General features: G+C 47.1%; 1 protein-coding gene across 2 annotated transcripts in view; it reads right to left on the bottom strand.

The window, feature by feature from the left end:
• LOC135513691 (AT-rich interactive domain-containing protein 3A-like) overlaps positions 1-27,863 on the bottom strand; it is a 315,893-nt gene that overhangs the window by 50,066 nt on the left and 237,964 nt on the right. The window lies entirely within an intron of this gene.

Here is a 27,863-nt window from a genome sequence, read left to right as displayed (position 1 = left end):
CCTGTGGAACACTGTGAGAGCTCCTGTGGAACACTGTGAGAACTCCTGTAGAACACTGTGAGAGCTCCTGTGGAACACTGTGAGAGCTCCTGTGGAACACTGTGAGAGCTCCTGTGGAACACTGTGAGAGCTCCTGTGGAACACTGTGAGAGCTCCTGTGGAACACTGTGAGAGCTCGTGTGGAACACTGTGAGAGCTCCTGTGGAACACTGTGAGAGCTCCTGTGGAACACTGTGAGAGCTCCTGTGGAACACTGTGAGAGCTCCTGTGGAACACTGTGAGAGCTCCTGTGGAACACTGTGAGAGCTCCTGTGGAACACTGTGAGAGCTCCTGTGGAACACTGTGAGAGCCCTCTGGGCCGGATTTCTGCCAGCTTCATCAAGTTGAACAGTAGCTCTTGTTCTTTCTTCACCATGGTGTCCCATGTGGTTTGATGATTTCAGCTGCTCGGGGATGTGTTACGCCGAGAAACTTGAATTTTTTTTGCTCATCTCCACAGTTGACGAGGATGGGGTTGTGTCCAGCCTGGGTCCTCCTGAAGTCCACAACCAGCTCCTTTGTTTTGCTAACGTTGAAGGAAAGGTTGTTCACCTGGCACCACGCTGTCAGCGTTCCTTACCTCCTCACTGTAGGCCGTCTCGTTGTTGTTGGTACTACTTTTGTGTTGTCAGCGAACTGGATGATGTAGCTGGAACTGTGTGAGGCCAGGGAGCAGAAGAGGGGACTGAGGACGAACCCTTGTGGGGCCCCTGTGTTGAGAATCAGTGTTGAGGAGGTAATGTCGCCTACCTTCACCACCTGGGGGCGGACCGTCAGGAAGTCCAGGAACCAGTTGCACAGGGAGAAGTTCAGACACAGGGCTGTGAGCTTTGTCATGAGCTTACAGGGCACTATGGTATTTAAGGCCGAGCTGTAGTCGGTGAACAACGTCCTCACATTTGCATTCATTTTGTCCAGGTGGGTAAGGGCAGTGTGCAGTGCAATGGCGATGGCGTTGTCAGTGGATCTGTCAGGGCGGTACACGAATTGGAGAGGGTTGAGTGTGTCGGGGAGGGGAGGGAGGAGGTGATATGGTCCTTGACTAGACTCTCGAGGGACTTCATGACGACGGAGGTGAGTGCTACGGGTCGGTAGTCATTCAGTTCAGTGACATTCCTTTTCTTGGGCAGGGGGACGTCTTGAAGAAGGTGGGGATAGTGGCCTGAGTTAGAGAGATGTTAAAAATGTCAGAAAACACAACAGCCAGCTTGTCTGCACATGCTCTGAGGGCGCGGCTTGGGATGCTGTCTCGGCTGGCAGATTGTGAGGGTTAACACGTGGAGACCGTAAGTACATAGCCCTCATTGTCCCTCGTTGTCCCGAGGGGCTCTTCTCGGCAGCTCAGAGTCATCATTGTGTGTGAAAAGAAAAAAGGTGTTTAGCTCATCCGTGACGTGGCTGGCTTTCATTTCGTTAGGATCCCCTGTCACCTCGTGTCCAACCCTCCTCCACTTTGTCCCAATACTTGTTGTGTTTCGCAATCTTGATCGATATGCTTAGGTCGTATTTGTGCTGTTTAACCAAATTATTGTTTATAAGCAGCATCTCTCTCGTTTTGAAAGACACAGTGAAAGTTTTGAAAGACACTATCGGTATCACATCATCTGTGCATTTTTTTGATGTTATCATTGATGTTATCCCCAGAGACGATCTGGAATATATTGCAGTCCACGTGATCAAAACAGTCTTGGAGCGTGGATTACGATTGGTCGGACCAGCACGGTATAGACATGACCACCAGAACGTCCCTCTTGAGTCTTTGTTTGTGGGCGGGGAGAAGCAAAATGGAGTTGTGGTCAGATTAACCAAAAGGAGGGCAAGAGAGGGCCTTATACCCATGTTGAAAAAGGTGTGTAGCAGTGGTCAAGTGTCACCTTCCTGCGAGTTGGATCAATCGACGTGTTGGTAATAATTAGGGAGCAGGAAACTCAAATAACCTTTGTTAAAGTCCCACGCAACAATGACCGCTACCTCCAGGTATGCAGCCTCCATTTTGATTAGGGTCCAACAAAGATTGTTGAGAGCATTGTTGGTGTCGCCTTGATGCCATGACAATATTCCAAGTCCGGAGAGCAGAAGCTCGCAAGTTCCTGTATGTTTCCCCCATCCCAACATGTGTTGACCATAAAGCAGAGCCCACCAACTTTGTTCTTGCCAGAGAGAACTCGTTTCCTCTCCGCTCAAAAAACTGTAAAACCCGCTGGTTGTATATAATCCGTTTGGATGTCGGAGGAGAGCCAATTTTCAGCCCAGTCTCACTGTCAGAGTATGTTGCAGAATCTGATGCCCCTCTGGAAGGAAATTCACTTTATGTTTACATTTACATTTAAGTCATTTGGCAGACGCTCTTATCCAGAGCGACTTACATTGGTGGTTCATTTATTTTGGCAATTACCTGTTACTGCAAAGCAGTTGACTATTCCAATTATTCAGGTGAATTAAAACAAAGCAGTTGACTATTCCAATTATTCAGGTGAATTAAAACAAAGCAGTTGACTATTCCAATTATTATGAATTAAAACAAAGCAGTTGACTATTCCAATTATTCAGGTGAATTAAAGCAAAGCAGTTGACTATTCCAATTATTCAGGTGAATTAAAACAAAGCAGTTGACTATTCCAATTATTCAGGTGAATTAAAAAAAAGCAGTTGACTATTCCAATTATTCAGGTGAATTAAAGCAAAGCAGTTGACTATTCCAATTATTCAGGTGAATTAAAACAAAGCAGTTGACTATTCCAATTATTCAGGTGAATTAAAGCAAAGCAGTTGACTATTCCAATTATTCAGGTGAATTAAAACAAAGCAGTTGACTATTCCAATTATTCAGGTGAATTAAAGCAAAGCAGTTGACTATTCCAATTATTATGAATTAAAGCAAAGCAGTTGACTATTCCAATTATTCAGGTGAATTAAAGCAAAGCAGTTGACTATTCCAATTATTATGAATTAAAGCAAAGCAGTTGACTATTCCAATTATTCAGGTGAATTAAAGCAAAGCAGTTGACTATTCCAATTATTATGAATTAAAGCAAAGCAGTTGACTATTCCAATTATTATGAATTAAAGCAAAGCAGTTGACTATTCCAATTATTCAGGTGAATTAAAGCAAAGCAGTTGACTATTCCAATTATTATGAATTAAAGCAGTAGTCAACAGAGAATAATGCTAAGGGAAAACCTATTGAAAAGATACAGACACAAGCACGAGCACACCACATACATTGTAATATTGTTCTATGGTGGTATTATACAATTTGCATTGTACATTTTGTATTTTAGATATGTAGTGGTGTAGTAATGTTAAACGATGTACTGTTTTATCTGTAAGGTAAGTGCTTTAATGTGTTTGGATCCCAGGAAGAGTAGCTGCTGCCTTGGCAGGAACTAATGGGGATCCATAATAAACCCCAGGAAGAGTAGCTGCTGCCTTGGCAGGAACTAATGGGGATCCATAATAAACCCCAGGAAGAGTAGCTGCTGCTTTGGCAGGAACTAATGGGGATCCATAATATAAACCGCAGGAAGAGTAGTTGCTGCCTTGGCAGGAACTAATGGGGATCCATAATAAACCCCAGGAAGAGTAGCTGCTGCCTTGTCAGGAACTAATTGGGATCCATAATAAACCTGTAGAGTTAACTCTGTGATGGGGTCTGGTGACTAGTATGTCTGTAATTTAACATTAAAATAGCGTACTGTATAGAGGAGGCTTAACAAACATAAAGAGAGCAGAGCATGGATCTACAAGATAGAGGGCCAGCCTACTTGATGATACAAAATGCAGTGATGTGTACTGAAACTGAAAGTATGTAACTTTGATCATTCAAACACGTTGAGTGCTTGGTGTGGAACATCCCTCATACAGTGGCTTGCGAAAGTATTCACCCCCTTGGCATTTTTCCTATTTTGTTGCCTTTACAACCTGGAATTTAAAATATATTTGGGGGGGGGGGGGTAATCATTTGATTTTCACAACATGCCTACCACTTTGAAGATGCAAAATATTTTATATTGCAAGCAACCCAAGCAGGAGGTGTCAGAAAAGTTACCACAAGCAAGAAATAAGACAAAAATAACAAAACATTTGAGTGTGCATAACTATTCACCCCCCTGCTGGTGTACAGCCATCTTTAAGTCATGCCACAGATTCTCAATAGCATTGAGGTCTGGGCTTTGACTTGGCCATTCCAAGACATTTAAATGTTTCCCCTTAAACCAGCCGAGTATTGCTTTAGCAGTATGCTTAGGGTCATTGTCCTGCTGGAGGGTGAACCTCCGTCCCTGTCTCAAATCTCTTGAAGACTGAAACAGATTTCCCTCAAGAATTTATTTGTATTCAGAGCCATCATTCCTTCAATTCAGACCAGTTACCCAGTCCCTGCCGATGAAAAACATCCCCACAGATTGATGCTGCCACCACCATGCTTCACTGTGGGGATGGTGTTCTCGGGGTGATGGGAGGTGTTGGGTTTGCGCCAGACATAGCGTTTTCCTTGATGGCCAAAAAGCTACATTTTAGTCCCATCCAAACAGAGAACCTTCTTCCAGATATTTGTGGAGTCTCCCACATGCCTTTTGATGAACACCAAACATGTTTGATTATTTATTTCTTTAAGCAATGGCTGTTTCTGACCACTTTTCCATAAAGCCCATCTCTGTGGAGTGTACGGCTTAAAGTGGTACTATGGACAGACACTCCCTTCTCCGCTGTGGAGCTTTGCAGCTCCTTCAGGGTTGTCTTTGGTCTCTTTGTTACCTCTCTGATTAATGCCCTCCTTGTCTGGTCCGTGAGTTTTGGTGGGCGACCCTCTCTTGGCAGGTTTGTTGTGGTGCCATATTCTTTCCATTTTATAATAATGGATTTAATGGCGCTCCATGGGATGTTCAAAGTTTCAAATATTTTTTTATAACCCAACCATGATATGTACTTCTCCACAACTTTGTCCCTGACCTGTTTGGAGAGCTCCTTGGTCTTGATGGTGCCACTTGCTTGGTGGCACTCTAAGAGTGAGTAATGTAGTGATTCTTAATGCAGGCGGTACAGCTGCAGTTGGCAGTCCAGCAAAGTGACTGTGATTATAGTATGCTACTGACTGTCAGATAGTAGTTACTCAGCAGTCAAATGAATAGGATTTGGTTCATCACATGCTTCCTGTAGGAAGATGAGCATCACTGCAGTGAATCAATGATACTAAACAATGACTGGATCAATACAGGGACATTCTGGACTCATCATGTGATGTCACTAACACCAAGGAATCTACACTAAATATAGGTGTGTGTGTGTGTGTGTGTGTGTGTGTGTGTGTGTGTGTGTGTCTGTGTGTGTGTGTGTGTGTCAAATCAAATCAAGTTCTAATCATATCAAGTTGTTTACCAACAACACCTGTTGTTTACCAAGCATTTCCCTGTTAGTCTACACCTGTTGTTTACCAAGCATTTCACTGTTAGTCTACACCTGTTGTTTACCAAGCATTTCACTGTTAGTCTACACCTGTTGTTTACCAAACAGTGAAATGCTATAGAGAAATAATATTAATGTCATAATAAATCCACAATGAGGAACGATAACTTGGTTATATACACAGAGTACCAGTACTGAGTCAATGTGCAGGGTACGAGGTAATTGAAGTAGATATGTACATGTAGGTAGGGGTGGGGATAGATAATAGACAGTAACAGCAGTATACTGTAGGTAGGGGTAAAGGATAGATAATAGACAGTAACAGCAGTATACTGTAGGTAGGGGTAAAGGATAGATAATAGACAGTAACAGCAGTATACTGTAGGTAGGGGTAAAGGATAGATAATAGACAGTAGCAGCAGTATACTGTAGGTAGGGGTAAAGGATAGATAATAGACAGTAGCAGCAGTATACTGGGGGTAAAGGATAGATAATAGACAGTAACAGCAGTATACTGTAGGTAGGGGTAAAGGATAGATAATAGACAGTAACAGCAGTATACTGTAGGTAGGGGTAAAGGATAGATAATAGACAGTAACAGCACTATACTGTAGGTAGGGGTAAAGGATAGATAATAGACAGTAACAGCAGTATACTGTATGTAGGGGTAAAGGATAGATAATAGACAGTAACAGCAGTATACTGTAGGTAGGGGTATAGGATAGATAATAGATAGTAACAGCAGTATACTGTAGGTAGAGGTAAAGGATAGATAATAGACAGTAACAGCAGTATAGATGAGTCAAAAGAGAAGGGTCAATGCAGAAAATCCAGGAGGCTATTGATAAACTTCCTCGGTGTAGTTTAGATAAACTCTCTTGGTAAATAGTATGGTCTACAGTTTATCATGAGTTACCCTGAGCTTCCCGACACCACTGTTCTATGCTGCCGATGTAACGAAAAAACAGCTAGAGGTAAACTCAGCAAAAAAAAGAAACGTCCTCTCACTGTCAACTGCGTTTATTTTCAGCAAACTGAACATGTGTAAATATTTGTATGAACATAAGATTCAACAACTGAGACATAAACTGAACACGTTCCACAGACATGTGACTAACAGAAATGGAATAATGTGTCCCTGAACAAGGGGGGGTGTAAAAATCAAAAGTAACAGTCAGTATCTGCTTAATCATCTTAATCACTGCAGCACTTAATGGACTGCACCAGATTAGACTGCACCAGATTAGACTGCACCAGATTAGACTGCACCAGATTGGACTGCACCAGATTGGACTGCACCAGCTTGGATTGCACCAGATTAGACTGCACCAGATTAGACTGCACCAGATTAGACTGCACCAGATTAGACTGCACCAGATTAGACTGCACCAGATTGGACTACACCAGATTAGACTACACCAGATTGGACTGCACCAGATTAGACTGCACCAGATTAGACTGCACCAGATTGGACTGCACCAGATTAGACTACACCAGATTGAATTGCACCAGATTGGACTGCACCAGATTAGACTGCACCAGATAGGACTGCACCAGATAAAACTGCACCAGATTGGACTGCATCAGATTAGATTGCACAAGATTTAATTGCACCAGATTAGACTGCACCAGATTAGACTGCACCAGATTAGACTGCACCAGATTAGACTGCACCAGATTGGACTGCACCAGATTGAATTGCACCAGATTAGACTGCACCAGATTAGACTGCACCAGATTGAATTGCATCAGATTGGACTGCACCAGATTAGACTGCACCAGATTGAATTGCACCAGATTAGACTGCACCAGATTAGACTGCACCAGATTGAATTGCACCAGATTAGACTGCACCAGATTAGACTGCACCAGATAGGACTGCACCAGATAAAACTGCACCAGATTGGACTGCATCAGATTAGATTGCACCAGATTTAATTGCACCAGATTAGACTGCACCAGATTAGACTGCACCAGATTAGACTGCACCAGATTAGACTGCACCAGATTAGACTGCACCAGATTGGACTGCACCAGATTGAATTGCACCAGATTAGACTGCACCAGATTAGACTGCACCAGATTGAATTGCACCAGATTGGACTGCACCAGATTAGACTGCACCAGATTGAATTGCAGCAGATTAGACTGCACCACATTAGACTGCACCAGATTGAATTGCACCAGATTGGACTGCACCAGATTGGACTGCACCAGATTGGACTGCACCAGATTAGACTGCACCAGATTGGACTGCACCAGATTGGACTGCACCAGATTGGACTGCACCAGATTAGACTGCACCAGATTTCCCAGTTCTTGCTGTGAGATGTTACCCCCACTCTTCCACCAAGTTCCCGAACATTTCTGGGGGGGGGGGCCTAGCCCTCACCCTCCGATCCAACAGATCCCAGACTTGGGATATTACACTTCTTCAGCAAAAAGTACAGAGATGATTTCTGTATTTTGAAAACTTGAGTGCTGACAAGCAAAACATTTTTGGGACAATGTCAACAATTGTCTCACAAAACAGATATACCAAAATATATATTTGGGGTGGAATTTTCCTTTAACACAGTGTTTAAAATGCATGTTCTCCTTAAAACACTGTGTCATGATACTGTCATTGTTCAGAGCTGACAGGAAAACTAACTTTAATTAAAAACAGGGATTTGTAAAGATGGTAGCCTATAAGATTCATTTTTTGTTTGTGTTTGGTTACACAGGGAATTCACTTTATAACTCGTCTGGACTGAATGTGTTCACTGTGGAAAAGACAGATTTATAACATAAGTCGCTGCACTGCTGTACATCCTGATTGAAGTACGAATTTCTGAACAGACAACTCAAGCTGAGCCCACTTGAATCCATTCATCCACTGTAAGCACCGGTGCAGTACATTTCTGTCTAAACTTTATGCGTTGTATGCAGTCCAGCAGTTCCCCTCACCGTACAATCTATCAATTTGGTTCAGATATCCATGTCTAACTCACACTGGGTTAGGATTCGTGATAAATACAAATCAAATCAAATCAAATTTTATTTGTCACATACACATGGTTAGCAGATGTTAATGCGAGTGTAGCGAAATGCTTGTGCTTCTAGTTCCGACAATGCAGTAATAACCAACAAGTAATCTAACTAACAATTCCTAAACTACTGTCTTATACACAGTGTAAGGGGATAAAGAATATGTACATAAGGATATATGAATGAGTATGAATACAGTGGAATTACCTGGATTTCTGCATAAATTGGTTGTCGATTTGATCTGAATCTTCATCTAAGTCCCAACAATAGACAAACACAGTGTGCTTAAACTAATAACACACAAATTATTGTATTTTTCTTGTCTATATTGAGTACATCATTTAAACATTCACAGTGTAGGTTGGAAAAAGTATGTGAACCCCCTAATGGCTAATGACTTCTCCAAAAGCTAATTGGAGTCAGGAGTCAGCTAACCTGGAGTCCAATCAATGAGACAAGATTGGAGATGTTGGTTAGAGCTGCCCTGCCCTATAAAAAACACTCAAAAATGTGAGTTTGCTATTCACAAGAAGCATTGCCTGATGTGAACCGTGCCTCGAACAAAAGAGATCTCAGAAGATCTATGATTAAGAATTGTTGACTTATATAAAGCTGGAAAGGGTTACAAAAGTATCTCTAAAATCCTTGATGTTCATCAGTCCACGGTAAGACAAATTGTCTACAAATGGAGAAAGTTCAGCACTGTTGCTACTCTCCCTAGGAGTGGCCATCCTGCAAAGATCACTGCAAGAGCACAGCGCAGAATGCTCAATGAGGTTAAGAAAAATCCTAGAGTGTCAGCTAAAGACTTACAGAAATCTCTGGAACATGCTAACATCTCTGTTGACAAGTCTACGATACGTAAAACACTAAACAAGAATGGGGTTCATGGGAGGACGCCACGGAAGAAGCCACTACTGTCCAAAAAAAAACATCGCTCCACGTCTGAAGTTTGCATAAGTGCACCTGAATGTTCAGCGCTACTGGCAAATTATTCTGTGGACAGACGAAACTACAGTTGATTTGTTTGGAAGGAACACAGACCACCATGTGTGAAGAGAAAAAAGGCACAGCACACCAACATCAAAACCTCATCCCAACTGTAAAGTCTGGTGGAGGGAGCATCATGGTTTGGGGCTGCTTTGCTGCCTCAGGGCCTGGACAGCTTGCTGTCATCGATGGAAAATGAATTACCAAGTTTATCAAGACATTTTGCAGGAGAATGTGAGGCGAATCTGTCCACCAATTGAAGCTCAATAGAAGTTGGGTGAGGCAACAGGACAACGACCCAAAATCAACAACAAAATGCCTTCAACAGAAGACAATACACCTTCTGTGGCCCAGTCAGAGTCTTGACCTCAACCTGATTTAAAATGCTGTGGCATGACCTCAAGGGTGGTTAACAAGAGACATCCCAAGATTATTGCTGAACTGAAACAGTTTTGTAAAGAGGAATGGTCCAAAATTCCTCCTGACCGTTGTGCAGGTCTGATCCACAACTACAGAACACGTTTGGTTGAGGTTATTACTGCCAATGGAGGGTCAACTAGTTATTAAATCCAAGGGTTCACATACATTTTCTAGCCACTGTGAAAACGAAAGCCAGTATCTTTGATCAGTGACCTTTCATTGGTCTACAGACTACGGTGATCAGTGACCTTTCATCGGTCTACAGACTACGGTGATCAGTGACCTTTCATCGGTCTACAGCCTACGGTGATCAGTGACCTTTCATCGGCCTACAGCCTACGGTGATCAGTGACCTTTCATCGGTCTACAGCCTACGGTGATCAGTGACCTTTCATCGGCCTACAGCCTACGGTGATCAGTGACCTTTCATCGGCCTACGGTGATCAGTGACCTTTCATCGGTCTACAGCCTACGGTGATCAGTGACCTTTCATCGGCCTACGGTGATCAGTGACCTTTCATCGGTCTACAGCCTACGGTGATCAGTGACCTTTCATCGGCCTACGGTGATCAGTGACCTTTCATCGGCCTACGGTGATCAGTGACCTTTCATCGGTCTACAGCCTACGGTGATCAGTGACCTTTCATCGGTCTACAGCCTACGGTGATCAGTGACCTTTCATCGGTCTACAGCCTACGGTGATCAGTGACCTTTCATCGGCCAACAGCCAACGGTGATCAGTGACCTTTCATCGGTCTACAGCCTACGGTGATCAGTGACCTTTCATCGGCCTACGGTGATCAGTGACCTTTCATCGGTCTACAGCCTACGGTGATCAGTGACCTTTCATCGGCCAACAGCCAACGGTGATCAGTGACCTTTCATCGGCCTACAGCCTACGGTGATCAGTGACCTTTCATCGGCCAACAGCCAACGGTGATCAGTGACCTTTCATCGGCCTACAGCCTACGGTGATCAGTGACCTTTCATCGGCCTACAGCCTACGGTGATCAGTGACCTTTCATTGGCCTACAGCCTACGGTGATCAGTATCCCTCCACCTCATCTCTCTCAAAGAGAATGACTGGCCCTGTGCTGTATCCCTCTGCCTTATCTCTCTCCCAGAGACTGACTGGCCCTGTGATGTAGAGACTGACTGGCCCTGTGATGTAGAGACTGACTGGCCCTGTGCTGTAGAGACTGACTGGCCCTGTGCTGTAGAGACTGACTGGCCCTGTGCTGTAGAGACTGACTGGCCCTGTGATGTAGAGACTGACTGGCCCTGTGCTGTATCCCTCCACCTCATCTCTCTCCCAGAAACCGACTGGCCCTGTGCTGTAGAGACTGACGGGCCCTGTGCTGGAGAGACTGACTGGCCCTGTGCTGTAGAGACTGACTGGCCCTGTGCTGTAGAGACTGACGGGCCCTGTGCTAGAGAGACCGATGGGCCCTGTGCTGTAGAGACTGACTGGCCCTGTGCTGTAGAGACTGACTGGCCCTGTGCTGTAGAGACTGACTGGCCCTGTGCTGTAGAGACTGACTGGCCCTGTGATGTAGAGACTGACTGGCCCTGTGCTGTATCCCTCCACCTCATCTCTCTCCCAGAAACCGACTGGCCCTGTGCTGGAGAGACTGACGGGCCCTGTGCTGGAGAGACTGACGGGCCCTGTGCTGGAGAGACCAACGGGCCCTGTGCTGTAGAGATTGACTGGCCCTGTGCTGGAGAGACCAACGGGCCCTGTGCTGTAGAGACTGACTGGCCCTGTGCTGGAGAGACCAACGGGCCCTGTGCTGTAGAGACTGACTGGCCCTGTGCTGGAGAGACCAACTGGCCCTGTGCTGTAGAGACTGACGGGCCCTGTGCTGTAGAGACTGACTGGCCCTGTGCTGGAGAGACCAACGGGCCCTGTGCTGGAGAGACCGACGGGCCCTGTGCTGGAGAGACCAGTGGGCCCTGTGCTGGAGAGACTGACGGGCCCTGTGCTGGAGAGACTGACGGGCCCTGTGCTGGAGAGACTGACTGGCCCTGTGCTGGAGAGACTGACTGGCCCTGTGCTGGAGAGACTGACTGGCCCTGTGCTGGAGAGACCAAGCTGGAGAGACTGACGGGCCCTGTGCTGGAGAGACTGACTGGCCCTGTGCTGGAGAGACTGACTGGCCCTGTGCTGGAGAGACCAAGCTGGAGAGACTGACTGGCCCTGTGCTGGAGAGACCGATGGGCCCTGTGCTGGAGAGACCAGTGGGCCCTGTGCTGGAGAGACCAGTGGGCCCTGTGCTGGAGAGACCAGTGGGCCCTGTGCTGGAGAGACCAACGGCCCCTGTGCTGGAGAGACTGACTGGCCCTGTGCTGGAGAGACTGACTGGCCCTGTGCTGGAGAGACCAAGCTGGAGAGACTGACTGGCCCTGTGCTGGAGAGACCGACGGGCCCTGTGCTGGAGAGACCAACGGGCCCTGTGCTGGAGAGACCGACGGGCCCTGTACTGGAGAGACCGACGGGCCCTGTGCTGGAGAGACTGACGGGCCCTGTGCTGGAGAGACCAACGGGCCCTGTGCTGGAGAGACCAACGGGCCCTGTGCTGGAGAGACCGACGGGCCCTGTGCTGTAGTATGGATATGGAGCATGTCCCTTTTAACCCATGAAACATGTTTAGCCTCTCAGTCAAATAGAAAACTGTCAAATGTTCCACAGGATGCTATAGATAGTATGTCTTTCTAATGGAAATGCCAATATGAAAAAAAAGTTGAATGAATCAAACCAGGGTTCTGAGAACCTAGAACACACAAGGTGTTCTGTTGATAGAACACACAAGGTGTTCTGTTGATAGAACACACAAGGTGTTCTGTTAATGGAACACACATGGTGTTCTGTTGATGGAACACACATGGTGTTCTGTTGATAGAACACACAATGTGTTCTGTTGATGGAACACACATGGTGTTCTGTTGATGGAACACACATGGTGTTCTGTTGATGGATGTCAGACTGCGTAACGTTACATAATATTATATCTATGTTAATGAACACAGTCTAACTATGATCCTGTAGAGACAGAGCAAACAGAACCCTTTTTGGTTCCAGGTTGAACCCTTTCTGGTTCCAAGTAGAAATATCTTGGTTTCCACGTAGAACTATCTGTGGAAAAGGGTCTACATGGAACTCAAAAGGGTTCTACCTGGAACCATAAAGGGTTCTTCACATGGTTATCCTATGGTCACAGCCAAACAACCCTTTTAGGTTCCAGATAGCACCTTGTAGGTTACTGTATAAGAAAGAGAGCATCATTTTCACAACCTTAACAAAGCATGCACACACACACACACTTACTACAAACCTCTCAAGCTATGAGAGACACACAGATTTGCCTCTTTGTTTTTTTTATTTTTTATTTTAACCTTTATTTAAATAGGCAAGTCAGTTAAGAACAAATTATTATGACGGCCTACCCCGGCCAAACCCGGACGACGCTGGGCCAATTGTACGCCGCCCTATGGGACTCCCAATCACGGCCGGATGTGATGCAGCCTGGATTCGAACCAGGGACTGCAGTGACGCCTCATGCACTGAGATGCAGTGTCTTAGACCACTGCGCCACTCGGGAGCCCAAAACGGGCTTGGCATGCTGTGGAGTGTAAAGCGATAACTACAGGCCTATTTCATGTTGCCGTAGGTAGGAGTCCTCCACTGTAAACACATCACCATCCTGACCTGGTCCCCAACCAATGAAATATACAATCAATGGACATGATCACATAAATACAAAACTTTTAGAAAGAGCCTATGTTTGGCCTACACATCGTTATGTTATTCAGACAAAATGGAGGACAAGACGTGTACTGCATAGGCATAATCTCATCGCAAACACCTCCATTCTTTTACTTAAAATGTGTGTGTATTGTTGTGAAATTGTTAGATATTACTGCACTGTCGAAGCTAGAAACACAAGCATTTCGCTACACCCGCAATAACCTCTGCTAAACACGTGTATGTGACCAAGAAAATGTTGTTTTGATTTGATTTGAGAAGCAAGAGATTTAATTGGCCCCAAAAAAGCTTCTAGAACCATTTCCTAGTAAACGAGTCAAACTAAAAGAGGAATCTGACGATTTTTAGACAGAGCTGACAAATTGAAGTGTTGTTGCAAGACAGAGTTGGAACTGGACTAGCCAAAGGCGGTTTTCACCAGGGCTAGCCAAAGGAGGTTTTCATCAGGGCTAGCCAAAGGAGGTTTTCACCAGGGCTAGCCAAAGGAGGTTTTCACCAGGGCTAGCCAAAGGCGGTTTTCACCAGGGCTAGCCAAAGGAGGTTTTCACCAGGGCTAGCCAAAGGCGGTTTTCACCAGGGCTAGCCAAAGGAGGTTTTCACCAGGGCGAGCCAAAGGAGGTTTTCACCAGGGCTAGCCAAAGGAGGTTTTCACCAGGGCTAGCCAAAGGAGGTTTTCACCAGGGATAGCCAAAGGCGGTTTTCACCAGGGCTAGCCAAAGGAGGTTTTCATCAGGGCTAGCCAAAGGAGGTTTTCACCAGGGCTAGCCAAAGGAGGTTTTCACCAGGGCTAGCCAAAGGCGGTTTTCACCAGGGCTAGCCAAAGGAGGTTTTCACCAGGGCTAGCCAAAGGAGGTTTTCACCAGGGCTAGCCAAAGGCGGTTTTCACCAGGGCTAGCCAAAGGAGGTTTTCACCAGGGCTAGCCAAAGGAGGTTTTCACCAGGGCAAGACAAAGGCGGTTTTCACCAGGGCTAGCCAAAGAAGGTTTTCACCAGGGCTAGCCAAAGGAGGTTTTCACCAGGGCTAGCCAAAGGCGGTTTTCACCAGGGCTAACAAAAGGGGGTTTTCAACAGGGCTAGCCAAAGGAGGTTTTCACCAGGGATAGCCAAAGGAGGTTTTGATCAGGACTAGCCAAAAGAGGTTTTCACCAGGGATAGCCAAAGGAGGTTTTCACCAGGGCTAGCCAATGGGGAAACAACAACATTCTCTCCTCTCCTCTCCTCTCCCCTCCCCTCCCCTCCTCTCCTCTCCTCTCCTCTCCTCTCTTCTCTTCTCTTCTCTTCTCTTCTCCTCTCCTCTCCTCTCCTCTCCTTACTTTTTCTCCCTTCTACTCTCTCTTTCCTCTCCTCTCCTCTCCTCTCCTCTCCTCTCCTCTCCTCTCCTCTCCTCTCCTCTCCTCTCCTCTCCTCTCCTCTCCTCTCCTTACTCTTTCTCCCTTCTCCTCTCTCTTTCCTCTACTCTCCTCTCCTCTCCCCTCCTCTCCTCTCCTCTCCTCTCCTCTCCTCTCCTCTCCTCTCCTCTCCTCTCCTCTCCTCTCCTCTCCTTACTTTTTCTCCCTTCTCCTCTCTCTTTCCTCTCCTCTCCCTCTCCTCTCCTCTCCTCTCCTCTCCTCACTCTTACTCCCTTCTCTCTCTTTCCTCTCCTCTCCTCTCCTCTCCTTACTCTTTCTCCCTTCTCCTCTCTCTTTCCTCTCCTCTCCTCTCCTCTCCTCTCCTCTCCTCTTCTCTCCTCTCTCTTTCCTCTCCTCTCCTCTCCTCTCCTCTCCTCTCCTCTCCTCTCCTCTCCTCTCCTCTCCTCTCCTCACTCTTACTCCCTTCTCTCTCTTTCCTCTCCTCTCTTCTCCTCTCCTCTCCTCTCCTCTCCTCACTCTTACTCCCTTCTCTCTCTTTCCTCTCCTCTCCTCTCCTCTCCTCTCCTTACTCTTTCTCCCTTCTCCTCTCTCTTTCCTCTCCTCTCCTCTCCTCTCCTCTCTCTTTCCTTTCCTCTCCTCTCCTCTCCTCTCCTCTCCTCACTCTTACTCCCTTCTCTCTCTTTCCTCTCCTCTCCTCTCCTCTCCTCTCCTCTCCTCTCCTCTCCTCTCCTCTCCTCTCCTCTCCTCTCCTCTCCTCTCCTCTCCTCTCCTGTGTATGTGTGTTAGGAGGCCAAAGTTAGAATTTCAGCCATTCCATTATTGACACCCTCTAGCCAGATGACAGTGATGGAGAGACATTGATTTTTTGGACGAATCCGGTAGAGAAACAGACCACTCTGATTAAGTCTTAAAGACAGACAGAGATACTGCAGATACTGATGATGAACCATCTCTCTGCCTGTTCTGACAATGTCTCTCTCTGCCAGCTGTGACAATGTCTCTCTCTGCCAGCTCTGACAATGTCTCTCTCTCTCTGCCAGCTCTGACAATGTCTCTCTCTCTCTGCCAGCTCTGATAATGTCTCTCTCTCTCTGCCAGCTCTGATAATGTCTCTCTCTCTCTGTCCGTGCTGACAATGTCTATCTCTCTCTGTCAGCTGTGACAATGTCTCTCTCTCTGCCAGCTCTGACAATGTCTCTCTCTCTCTGCCAGCTCTGACAATGTCTCTCTCTCTCTGCCAGCTCTGATAATGTCTCTCTCTCTCTGCCAGCTCTGATAATGTCTCTCTCTCTCTGTCCGCGCTGACAATGTCTATCTCTCTCTGTCAGCTGTGACAATGTCTCTCTCTCTGCCAGCTCTGACAATGTCTCTCTCTCTGCCAGCTCTGACAATGTCTCTCTCTCTGCCAGCTCTGATAATGTCTCTCTCTCTCTGTCCGCGCTGACAATGTCTATCTCTCTCTGTCAGCTGTGACAATGTCTCTCTCTGCCATCTTCCTAAATCCTAAATCAATTGGTAATTGAACAGTTGGGCAACAATCCATAAGGTCATAAGCCCTTGAAATTGACTATACCTGGATCAACTTAGTATAGCTACTGAAACACACACACACACACACACACACACACACACACACACACACACACACACACACACACACACACACACACACACACACACACACACACACACACACACACACACACACACACACACACACACACACACACACACACACACACACACACACACACACACACACACACACACACACACACTATTTATTTAGTGTGTATATTGTAAATGACACAGCACTAGTGTTCATCAACAACCACATAAAGTGAAATGCCACAGTAAAGTCAAATCAAATTGTATTTGTCACATGGAAATGCTTGGTAAACAACAGGTGTAGACTAACAGGGAAATGCTCTGTAAACAACAGGTGTAGACTAACAGTGAAATGCTTGGTAAACAACAGGTGTAGACTAACAGTGAAATGCTTGGTAAACAACAGGTGTAGACTAACAGTGAAATGCTTGGTAAACAACAGGTGTAGACTAACAGTGAAATGCTTGGTAAACAACAGGTGTAGACTAACAGTGAAATGCTTGGTAAACAACAGGTGTAGATTAACAGTGAAATGCTTGGTAAACAACAGGTGTAGACTAACAGTGAAATGCTTGGTAAACAACAGGTGTAGACTAACAGTGAAATGCTTGGTAAACAACAGGTGTAGACTAACAGGTAAGTGCTTGGTAAACAACAGGTGTAGACTAACAGTGAAATGCTTGGTAAGCAACAGGTGTAGACTAACAGTGAAATGCTCTGTAAACAACAGGTGTAGACTAACAGTGAAATGCTTGGTAAACAACAGGTGGAGACTAACAGTGAAATGCTTGGTAAACAACAGGTGTAGACTAACAGTGAAATGCTCTGTAAACAACAGGTGTAGACTAACAGGGAAATGCTTGGTAAACAACAGGTGTAGACTAACAGTGAAATGCTTGGTAAACAACAGGTGTAGACTAACAGTGAAATGCTTGGTAAACAACAGGTGTAGACTAACAGTGAAATGCTCTGTAAACAACAGGTGTAGACTAACAGGGAAATGCTCTGTAAACAACAGGTGTAGACTAACAGTGAAATGCTCTGTAAACAACAGGTGTAGACTAACAGTGAAATGCTTGGTAAACAACAGGTGTAGACTAACAGTGAAATGCTTGGTAAACAACAGGTGTAGACTAACAGTGAAATGCTTGGTAAACAACAGGTGTAGACTAACAGTGAAATGCTCTGTAAACAACAGGTGTAGACTAACAGTGAAATGCTTGGTAAACAACAGGTGTAGACTAACAGTGAAATGCTCTGTAAACAACAGGTGTAGACTAACAGTGAAATGCTTGGTAAACAACAGGTGTAGACTAACAGTGAAATGCTTGGTAAACAACAGGTGTAGACTAACAGTGAAATGCTTGGTAAACAACAGGTGTAGACTAACAGTGAAATGCTTGGTAAACAACAGGTGTAGACTAACAGTGAAATGCTTGGTAAGCAACAGGTGTAGACTAACAGTGAAATGCTAGGTAAGCAACAGGTGTAGACTAACAGTGAAATGCTTGGTAAGCAACAGGTGTAGACTAACAGTGAAATGCTTGGTAAACAACAGGTGTAGACTAACAGTGAAATGCTTGGTAAACAACAGGTGTAGACTAACAGGGAAATGCTCTGTAAACAACAGGTGTAGACTAACAGTGAAATGCTTGGTAAACAACAGGTGTAGACTAACAGGGAAATGCTTGGTAAGCAACAGGTGTAGACTAACAGTGAAATGCTTGGTAAACAACAGGTGTAGACTAACAGTGAAATGCTTGGTAAACAACAGGTGTAGACTAACAGTGAAATGCTTGGTAAGCAACAGGTGTAGACTAACAGTGAAATGCTCTGTAAACAACAGGTGTAGACTAACAGTGAAATGCTTGGTAAACAACAGGTGTAGACTAACAGTGAAATGCTCTGTAAACAACAGGTGTAGACTAACAGTGAAATGCTTGGTAAACAACAGGTGTAGACTAACAGTGAAATGCTCTGTAAACAACAGGTGTAGACTAACAGTGAAATGCTCTGTAAACAACAGGTGTAGACTAACAGTGAAATGCTTGGTAAACAACAGGTGTAGACTAACAGTGAAATGCTTGGTAAACAACAGGTGTAGACTAACAGTGAAATGCTTGGTAAGCAACAGGTGTAGACTAACAGTGAAATGCTTGGTAAACAACAGGTGTAGACTAACAGTGAAATGCTTGGTAAGCAACAGGTGTAGACTAACAGGGAAATGCTCTGTAAACAACAGGTGTAGACTAACAGTGAAATGCTTGGTAAACAACAGGTGTAGACTAACAGTGAAATGCTTGGTAAGCAACAGGTGTAGACTAACAGTGAAATGCTCTGTAAACAACAGGTGTAGACTAACAGTGAAATGCTTGGTAAACAACAGGTGTAGACTAACAGTGAAATGCTCTGTAAACAACAGGTGTAGACTAACAGTGAAATGCTTGGTAAACAACAGGTGTAGACTAACAGTGAAATGCTTGGTAAACAACAGGTGTAGACTAACAGTGAAATGCTTGGTAAACAACAGGTGTAGACTAACAGTGAAATGCTTGGTAAACAACAGGTGTAGACTAACAGTGAAATGCTTGGTAAACAACAGGTGTAGACTAACAGTGAAATGCTCTGTAAACAACAGGTGTAGACTAACAGTGAAATGCTTGGTAAACAACAGGTGTAGACTAACAGTGAAATGCTTGGTAAACAACAGGTGTAGACTAACAGTGAAATGCTCTGTAAACAACAGGTGTAGACTAACAGTGAAATGCTTGGTAAACAACAGGTGTAGACTAACAGTGAAATGCTAGGTAAGCAACAGGTGTAGACTAACAGTGAAATGCTTGGTAAACAACAGGTGTAGACTAACAGTGAAATGCTTGGTAAACAACAGGTGTAGACTAACAGTGAAATGCTCTGTAAACAACAGGTGTAGACTAACAGTGAAATGCTTGGTAAACAACAGGTGTAGACTAACAGTGAAATGCTAGGTAAGCAACAGGTGTAGACTAACAGTGAAATGCTTGGTAAACAACAGGTGTAGACTAACAGTGAAATGCTTGGTAAACAACAGGTGTAGACTAACAGTGAAATGCTCTGTAAACAACAGGTGTAGACTAACAGTGAAATGCTCTGTAAACAACAGGTGTAGACTAACAGTGAAATGCTTGGTAAACAACAGGTGTAGACTAACAGTGAAATGCTTGGTAAACAACAGGTGTAGACTAACAGTGAAATGCTTGGTAAACAACAGGTGTAGACTAACAGTGAAATGCTTGGTAAACAACAGGTGTAGACTAACAGTGAAATGCTCTGTAAACAACAGGTGTAGACTAACAGGGAAATGCTCTGTAAACAACAGGTGTAGACTAACAGTGAAATGCTTGGTAAACAACAGGTGTAGACTAACAGTGAAATGCTTGGTAAACAACAGGTGTAGACTAACAGTGAAATGCTTGGTAAACAACAGGTGTAGACTAACAGTGAAATGCTTGGTAAACAACAGGTGTAGACTAACAGTGAAATGCTTGGTAAACAACAGGTGTAGACTAACAGTGAAATGCTCTGTAAACAACAGGTGTAGACTAACAGTGAAATGCTTGGTAAACAACAGGTGTAGACTAACAGTGAAATGCTTGGTAAACAACAGGTGTAGACTAACAGTGAAATGCTTGGTAAACAACAGGTGGAGACTAACAGTGAAATGCTAGGTCAACAACAGGTGTAGACTAACAGTGAAATGCTCTGTAAACAACAGGTGTAGACTAACAGTGAAATGCTTGGTAAACAACAGGTGTAGACTAACAGTGAAATGCTCTGTAAACAACAGGTGTAGACTAACAGTGAAATGCTTGGTAAACAACAGGTGTAGACTAACAGTGAAATGCTTACTGGGCCCTTCCCAACAATGCAGAGAGAAAGAAAATAGAGAAATACTAATAAAATAATAATAAATACACAATGAGTAACGATAACTTGGATATATACACAGAGTACCAGTACTGAGTCAATGTGCCGGCTACGAGATAATTGAGGAAGATATGCACTTATAGGTATAAAGTGACTAGGCAACAGGATAGATAATAGACAGTAACAGCAGTATACTGTAGGTAGGGGTAAAGGATAGATAATAGACAGTAACAGTAGTATACTGTAGGGGTAAAGGATAGATAATAGACAGTAGCAGCAGTATACTGTAGGTAGGGGTAAAGGATAGATAATAGACAGTAACAACAGTATACTGTAGGTAGGGGTAAAGGATAGATAATAGACAGTAACAGCAGTATACTGTAGGTAGGGGTAAAGGATAGATAATAGACATTAACAGCAGTATACTGTAGGTAGGGGTAAAGGATAGATAATAGACAGTAACAGCAGTATACTATAGGTAGGGAAGTAGTGCACTATATAGGGAATAGGGCTCTGGTCTATAGTAGTGCACTATATAGGGAATAGGGCTCTGGTCTATAGTAGTGCACTATATAGGGAATAGGGCTCTGGTCTAAAGTAGTGTACTATATAGGGAATAGGGCTCTGGTCTAAAGTAGTGCACTATATAGGGAATAGGGCCCTGGTCTAAAGTAGTGCACTACATAGGGAATAGGTCTCTGGTCTAAAGTAGTGCACTACATAGGGAATAGGCTCTGGTCTAAAGTAGTGCACTACATAGGGAATAGGGCTCTGGTCTAAAGTAATGCACTAGATAGGACACTAGCACCTTATAAAGCAGTCATATGTCAGAGGCTGGATGCATGATGGCAGTTTGAACTAAACATGTCTATTGCACTAATTTCTTTCACATTTCTTACCATGTTTGTCAGAAAGTTGTGATTGATTTCCAGACTGAGAGTAGAGATCATCGATCTGGATCCCCGCTGTTACATAGTTGATGTGGCCTTTGCTTTCATTTTTGCTTTAGTGTGAGGCGAACAGGAAAACCAATCACTGAAGGGTATTGTTCCTTTAATTAAAACGGGTCAACAACAATTGCATCATCTTACAAGCCACAGTTAGTAATAGCTTAATTTGTTATATCCCATGAGGACTGGGTTACACCTTTAAACTAATATTATATAATATGTTTATTTCTTGCACTTTACTCTAACTAATCCATGATTTACAAGAGCATAAATAATAATATTTAAAGACGGCAGACCACAAATGTAAAAACGAATCTTATAGAAACAATTTTCACTAAAATTTAGCATAACATATTTCACCTCAAAATGACAAAAAAACACAATCCTGGTCTCAAAATTATAGTGTTGTCACTTTCCATTCATCCTTTTCATACGCGCAAAGTATAAAACATTTCACAAATGTTGACAAAACTAAATACGCTAGACAACGTGGGACACTTTTATCCACAAATATTGATCTAATAACCATCATATGGAAGTAAACTTGGAGTCACGCGATATTGTGTGGTCCTCAGGAAACCATGCAGTTTATTAGGCTACAGATCTGTTGTGTGGTCCTCCCACTACGACTCAGGAAACCATACAGTTTATTAGGCTACAGATCTGTTGTGTGGTCCTCCCACTACGACTCAGGAAAACATACAGTTTATTAGGCTACAGATCTGTTGTGTGGTCCTCCCACTACGACTCAGGAAACCATACAGTTTATTAGGCTACAGAGCTGGTGTGTCGTCCTCCCACTACGACTCTGGAAACCATACAGTTTATTAGGCTACAGATTAAATAATTTATGATGAACTTCACAGGTCAAGTAAAACATATTTTATTTCACGCTGATTTTAGAATATTTTCATGAAAATCTGTCGCCAATTGGATGGAAAACTAGCTACTGTGTCAATCCTTGTGTTCCTGATTTTACACAAGGCCCAGATCTCCCAGGCTGATCTCCCAGGCTGATCTCCCAGTCTGATCTCCCAGGCTGATCTCCCAGTCTGATCTCCCAGGCTGACCTCCCAGGCTGATCTCCCAGGCTGACCTCCCAGGCTGACCTCCCAGGCTGATCTCCCAGGCTGACCTCCCAGGCTGACCTCCCAGGCTGATCTCCCAGGCTGATCTCCCAGGCTGATCTCCCAGGCTGATCTCCCAGGCTGATCTCCCAGGCTGATCTCCCAGGCTGATCTCCCAGGCTGACCTCCCAGTCTGATCTCCCAGGCTGATCTCCCAGGCTGATCTCCCAGGCTGATCTCCCAGGCTGATCTCCCAGGCTGATCTCCCAGGCTGATCTCCCAGGCTGATCTCCCAGGCTGATCTCCCAGGCTGATCTCCCAGGCTGATCTCCCAGGCTGACCTCCCAGTCTGATCTCCCAGGCTGATCTCCCAGGCTGATCTCCCAGGCTGATCTCCCAGGCTGCGTCCCAATATACCCTATATACAGCTGTACATCTAATTTTGATCGCCTGTTGTTGCACAACAGGAAAGCTTTAAAAATAATTCTAGAGTTTAAAATTTTAACATTTCAGGCTTGATTTTCCATAACTAATAACATAACAGCCCCAACAAAAAAATGTCCATTAATTATAATTATAATCCACACAATAATTCACATGTCCTGTTGCTGCAGGATAATTTTCATGCTGTGACAGACTGGGCAGACTGTTCAAAAGAGGTCTACTACTCCATCTAGGGAATAGAGTGTCATTTGGAACATAAGCATTTCCACTACCCTCAGCTCCGCTTCCCCCCCTCCCCTCCCCTCCCCTCAGCTCCCCTCCCCTCAGCTCCCCTCAGCTATATTCCCCTCCCCTCCCCTCAGCTCCACTCCCCTCAGCTATATTCCCCTCCCCTCCCCTCAGCTCCCCTCCCCTCCACTCCCCTCCCCTCCCCTCAGCTATATTCCACTCCCCTCCCCTCAGCTATATTCCCCTCCCCTCCCCTCAGCTATATTCCCCTCCCCTCCCCTCAGCTATATTCCCCTCCCCTCCCCTCAGCTATATTCCCCTCCCCTCAGCTATATTCCCCTCCCCCTCCCCTCAGCTATATTCCCCTCCCCTCCCCTCAGCTATATTCCCCTCCCCTCAGCTATATTCCCCTCCCCTCAGCTCCCCTCCACTCCCCTCCCCTCCCCTCCCCCTCAGCTATATTCCCCTCCCTCCCCTCAGCTATATTCCCCTCCCCTCCCCTCAGCTATATTCCCTTCCCCTCCCCTCAGCTATATTCCCCTCCCCTCCCCTCAGCTATATTCCCCTCCCCTCAGCTCCCCTCCACTCCCCCTCCCTCCCCTCCCCTCAGCTCCCCTCCACTCCACTCCCTCCCCTCCCCTCAGCTATATTCCCCTCCCCTCCCCTCAGCTATATTCCCCTCCCCTCCCCTCAGCTATATTCCCCTCCCCTCAGCTATATTCCCCTCCACTCCCCTCCCCTCCCCCTCAGCTATATTCCCCCCCCCTCCCCTCAGCTATATTCCCTCCACTCCCCTCCCCCTCCCCTCCCCTCAGCTATATTCCCCTCCCCTCCCCTCAGCTATATTCCCCTCCCCTCCCCTCAGCTATATTCCCCTCCCCTCAGCTATATTCCCCTCCACTCCCCTCAGCTATATTCCCCTCCCCTCAGCTATATTCCCCTCCCCTCAGCTATATTCCCCTCCCCTCAGCTATATTCCCCTCCACTCCCCTCAGCTATATTCCCCTCCCCTCCCCTCAGCTATATTCCACTCCCTCCCCTCCCCTCCCCCTCCCCCTCAGCTATATTCCCCTCCCCTCCCCTCAGCTATATTCCACACCCCTCAGCTATATTCCCCTCCCCTCCCCTCAGCTATATTCCCCTCCCCTCAGCTCCCCTCCACTCCCCTCCCCTCCCCCTCCCCTCAGCTATATTCCCCTCCCCTCCCCTCAGCTATATTCCCCCCCCTCCCCTCAGCTATATTCCCCTCCCCTCCCCTCAGCTATATTCCCCTCCCCTCCCCTCAGCTATATTCCCCTCCCCTCCCCTCAGCTATATTCCCCTCCCCTCCCCTCAGCTATATTCCCCTACACTCCCCTCCCCTCAGCTCCCCTCCACTCCCCTCCCCTCCCCTCCCCTCAGCTATATTCCCTCCCCTCCCCTCAGCTATATTCCCCTGCCCTCCCCTCAGCTATATTCCCCTCCCTCCCCTCAGCTATATTCCCCTCCCCTCAGCTATATTCCCCTCCCCTCAGCTATATTCCCCTCCCCTCAGCTATATTCCCCTCCCCTCAGCTATATTCCCCTCCCCTCCCCTCAGCTATATTCCCCTCCCCTCCCCTCAGCTATATTCCCCTCCCCTCCCCTCAGCTATATTCCCCTCCCCTCAGCTATATTCCCCTCCCCTCCCCTCAGCTATATTCCCCTCCCCTCAGCTATATTCCCCTCCCCTCCCCTCAGCTATATTCACCTCCCCTCAGCTATATTCCCCTCCCCTCAGCTATATTCCCCTCCCCTCCCCCTCAGCTATATTCCCCTCCCCTCAGCTATATTCCCCTCCCCTCAGCTATATTCCCCTCCCCTCCACTCCCCTCCCCCTCCCCTCAGCTATATTCCCCTCCCCTCAGCTATATTCCCCTCCCCTCAGCTATATTCCCCTCCCCTCCCCTCAGCTATATTCCCCTCCCCTCAGCTATATTCCCCTCCCCTCCCCCCCCTCCCCTCAGCTATATTCCCCTCCCCTCCCCTCAGCTATATTCCCCTCCCCTCCCCTCAGCTATATTCCCCTCCCCTCCCCTCCCCCTCCCCTCCCCTCCCCCCCTCCCCTCCCCTCCCCTCAGCTATATTCCCCTCCCCTCCCCTCAGCTATATTCCCCTCCCCCTCCCCTCAGCTATATTCCCCCCCCTCCCCTCAGCTATATTCCCCTCCCCTCAGCTATATTCCCCTCCCCTCAGCTATATTCCCCTCCCCTCAGCTATATTCCCCTCCCCTCAGCTATATTCCCCTCCCCTCAGCTATATTCCCCTCCCCTCAGCTATATTCCCCTCCCCTCCCCTCAGCTATATTCCCCTCCCCTCCCCTCAGCTATATTCCCCTCCACTCCCCTCCCCTCAGCTCCCTCCACTCCCCTCCCCCTCCCCTCCCCTCAGCTATATTCCCCTCCCCTCCCCTCAGCTATATTCCCCTCCCCTCCCCTCAGCTATATTCCCCTCCCCTCCCCTCAGCTATATTCCCCTCCCCTCAGCTATATTCCCCTCCCCTCCCCTCAGCTATATTCCCCTCCCCTCCCCTCAGCTATATTCCCCTCCCCTCAGCTATATTCCCCTCCCCTCCCCTCAGCTATATTCCCCTCCCCCCCTCAGCTATATTCCCCTCCCCTCCCCTCAGCTATATTCCCCTCCCCTCAGCTATATTCCCCTCCCCTCCCCTCAGCTATATTCCCCTCCCCTCAGCTATATTCCCTCCCCCTCCCCTCAGCTATATTCCCCTCCCCTCAGCTATATTCCCCTCCCCTCCCCTCAGCTATATTCCCTCCCCTCAGCTATATTCCCCTCCCCTCCCCTCAGCTATATTCCCCTCCCCTCCCCTCAGCTATATTCCCCTCCCCTCCCCTCAGCTATATTCCCCTCCCCTCCCCTCAGCTATATTCCCCTCCCCTCCCCTCAGCTATATTCCCCTCCCCTCCCCTCAGCTATATTCCCCTCCCCTCAGCTATATTCCCCTCCACTCCCCTCAGCTATATTCCCTCCCCTCCCCTCAGCTATATTCCCTCCCCCTCCCCTCAGCTATATTCCCCTCCCCTCAGCTATATTCCCCTCCCCTCCCCTCAGCTATATTCCCCTCCCCTCAGCTATATTCCCCTCCCCTCCCCTCAGCTATATTCCCCTCCCCTCAGCTATATTCCCCTCCACTCCCCTCAGCTATATTCCCCTCCCCTCCCCTCAGCTATATTCCCCTCCCCTCCCCTCAGCTATATTCCCCTCCCCTCAGCTATATTCCCCTCCCCTCAGCTATATTCCCCTCCCCTCCCCTCAGCTATATTCCCCTCCACTCCCCTCAGCTATATTCCCCTCCCCCTCCCCTCAGCTATATTCCCCTCCCCTCAGCTATATTCCCCTCCCCTCAGCTATATTCCCCTCCACTCCCCTCCCCTCAGCTATATTCCCCTCCCCTCCCCTCAGCTATATTCCCCTCCCCTCCCCTCAGCTATATTCCCCTCCCCTCCCCTCAGCTATATTCCCCTCCCCTCAGCTATATTCCCCTCCCCTCAGCTATATTCCCCTCCCCTCAGCTATATTCCCCTCCCCTCAGCTATATTCCCCTCCCCTCAGCTATATTCCCTCCCCTCAGCTATATTCCCCTCCCCTCCCCTCAGCTATATTCCCCTCCCCTCCCCTCAGCTATATTCCCCTCCACTCCCCTCCCCTCAGCTCCCCTCCACTCCCCTCCCCTCCCTCCCCTCAGCTATATTCCCCTCCCCTCCCCTCAGCTATATTCCCCTCCCCTCCCCTCAGCTATATTCCCCTCCCCTCCCCTCAGCTATATTCCCCTCCCCTCAGCTATATTCCCCTCCCCTCCCCTCAGCTATATTCCCCCCCCTCCCCTCAGCTATATTCCCTCCCCTCAGCTATATTCCCCTCCCCTCCCCCTCAGCTATATTCCCCTCCCCCCCTCAGCTATATTCCCCTCCCCTCCCCTCAGCTATATTCCCCTCCCCTCAGCTATATTCCCCTCCCCTCCCCTCAGCTATATTCCCCTCCCCTCAGCTATATTCCCCTCCCTCCCCTCAGCTATATTCCCCTCCCCTCAGCTATATTCCCCTCCCCCCTCAGCTATATTCCCCTCCCCTCAGCTATATTCCCCTCCCCTCCCCTCAGCTATATTCCCCTCCCTCCCCCTCAGCTATATTCCCCTCCCCTCCCCTCAGCTATATTCCCCTCCCCCTCCCCTCAGCTATATTCCCCTCCCCTCCCCTCAGCTATATTCCCCTCCCCTCCCCTCAGCTATATTCCCCTCCCCTCAGCTATATTCCCCTCCACTCCCCTCAGCTATATTCCCCTCCCCTCCCCTCAGCTATATTCCCCTCCCCTCCCCTCAGCTATATTCCCCTCCCCTCAGCTATATTCCCCTCCCCTCCCCTCAGCTATATTCCCCTCCCCTCAGCTATATTCCCCTCCCCTCCCCTCAGCTATATTCCCCTCCCCTCAGCTATATTCCCCTCCACTCCCCTCAGCTATATTCCCCTCCCCTCCCCTCAGCTATATTCCCCTCCCTCCCCTCAGCTATATTCCCCTCCCCTCAGCTATATTCCCCTCCCCTCAGCTATATTCCCCTCCCCTCCCCTCAGCTATATTCCCCTCCACTCCCCTCAGCTATATTCCCCTCCCCTCCCCTCAGCTATATTC

The sequence above is a fragment of the Oncorhynchus masou genome, chromosome 25, assembly GCF_036934945.1.
Source record: "Oncorhynchus masou masou isolate Uvic2021 chromosome 25, UVic_Omas_1.1, whole genome shotgun sequence".
Lineage (NCBI taxonomy): Eukaryota > Metazoa > Chordata > Actinopteri > Salmoniformes > Salmonidae > Oncorhynchus > Oncorhynchus masou.
This window is presented reverse-complemented; position numbering and strand designations above follow the sequence as displayed.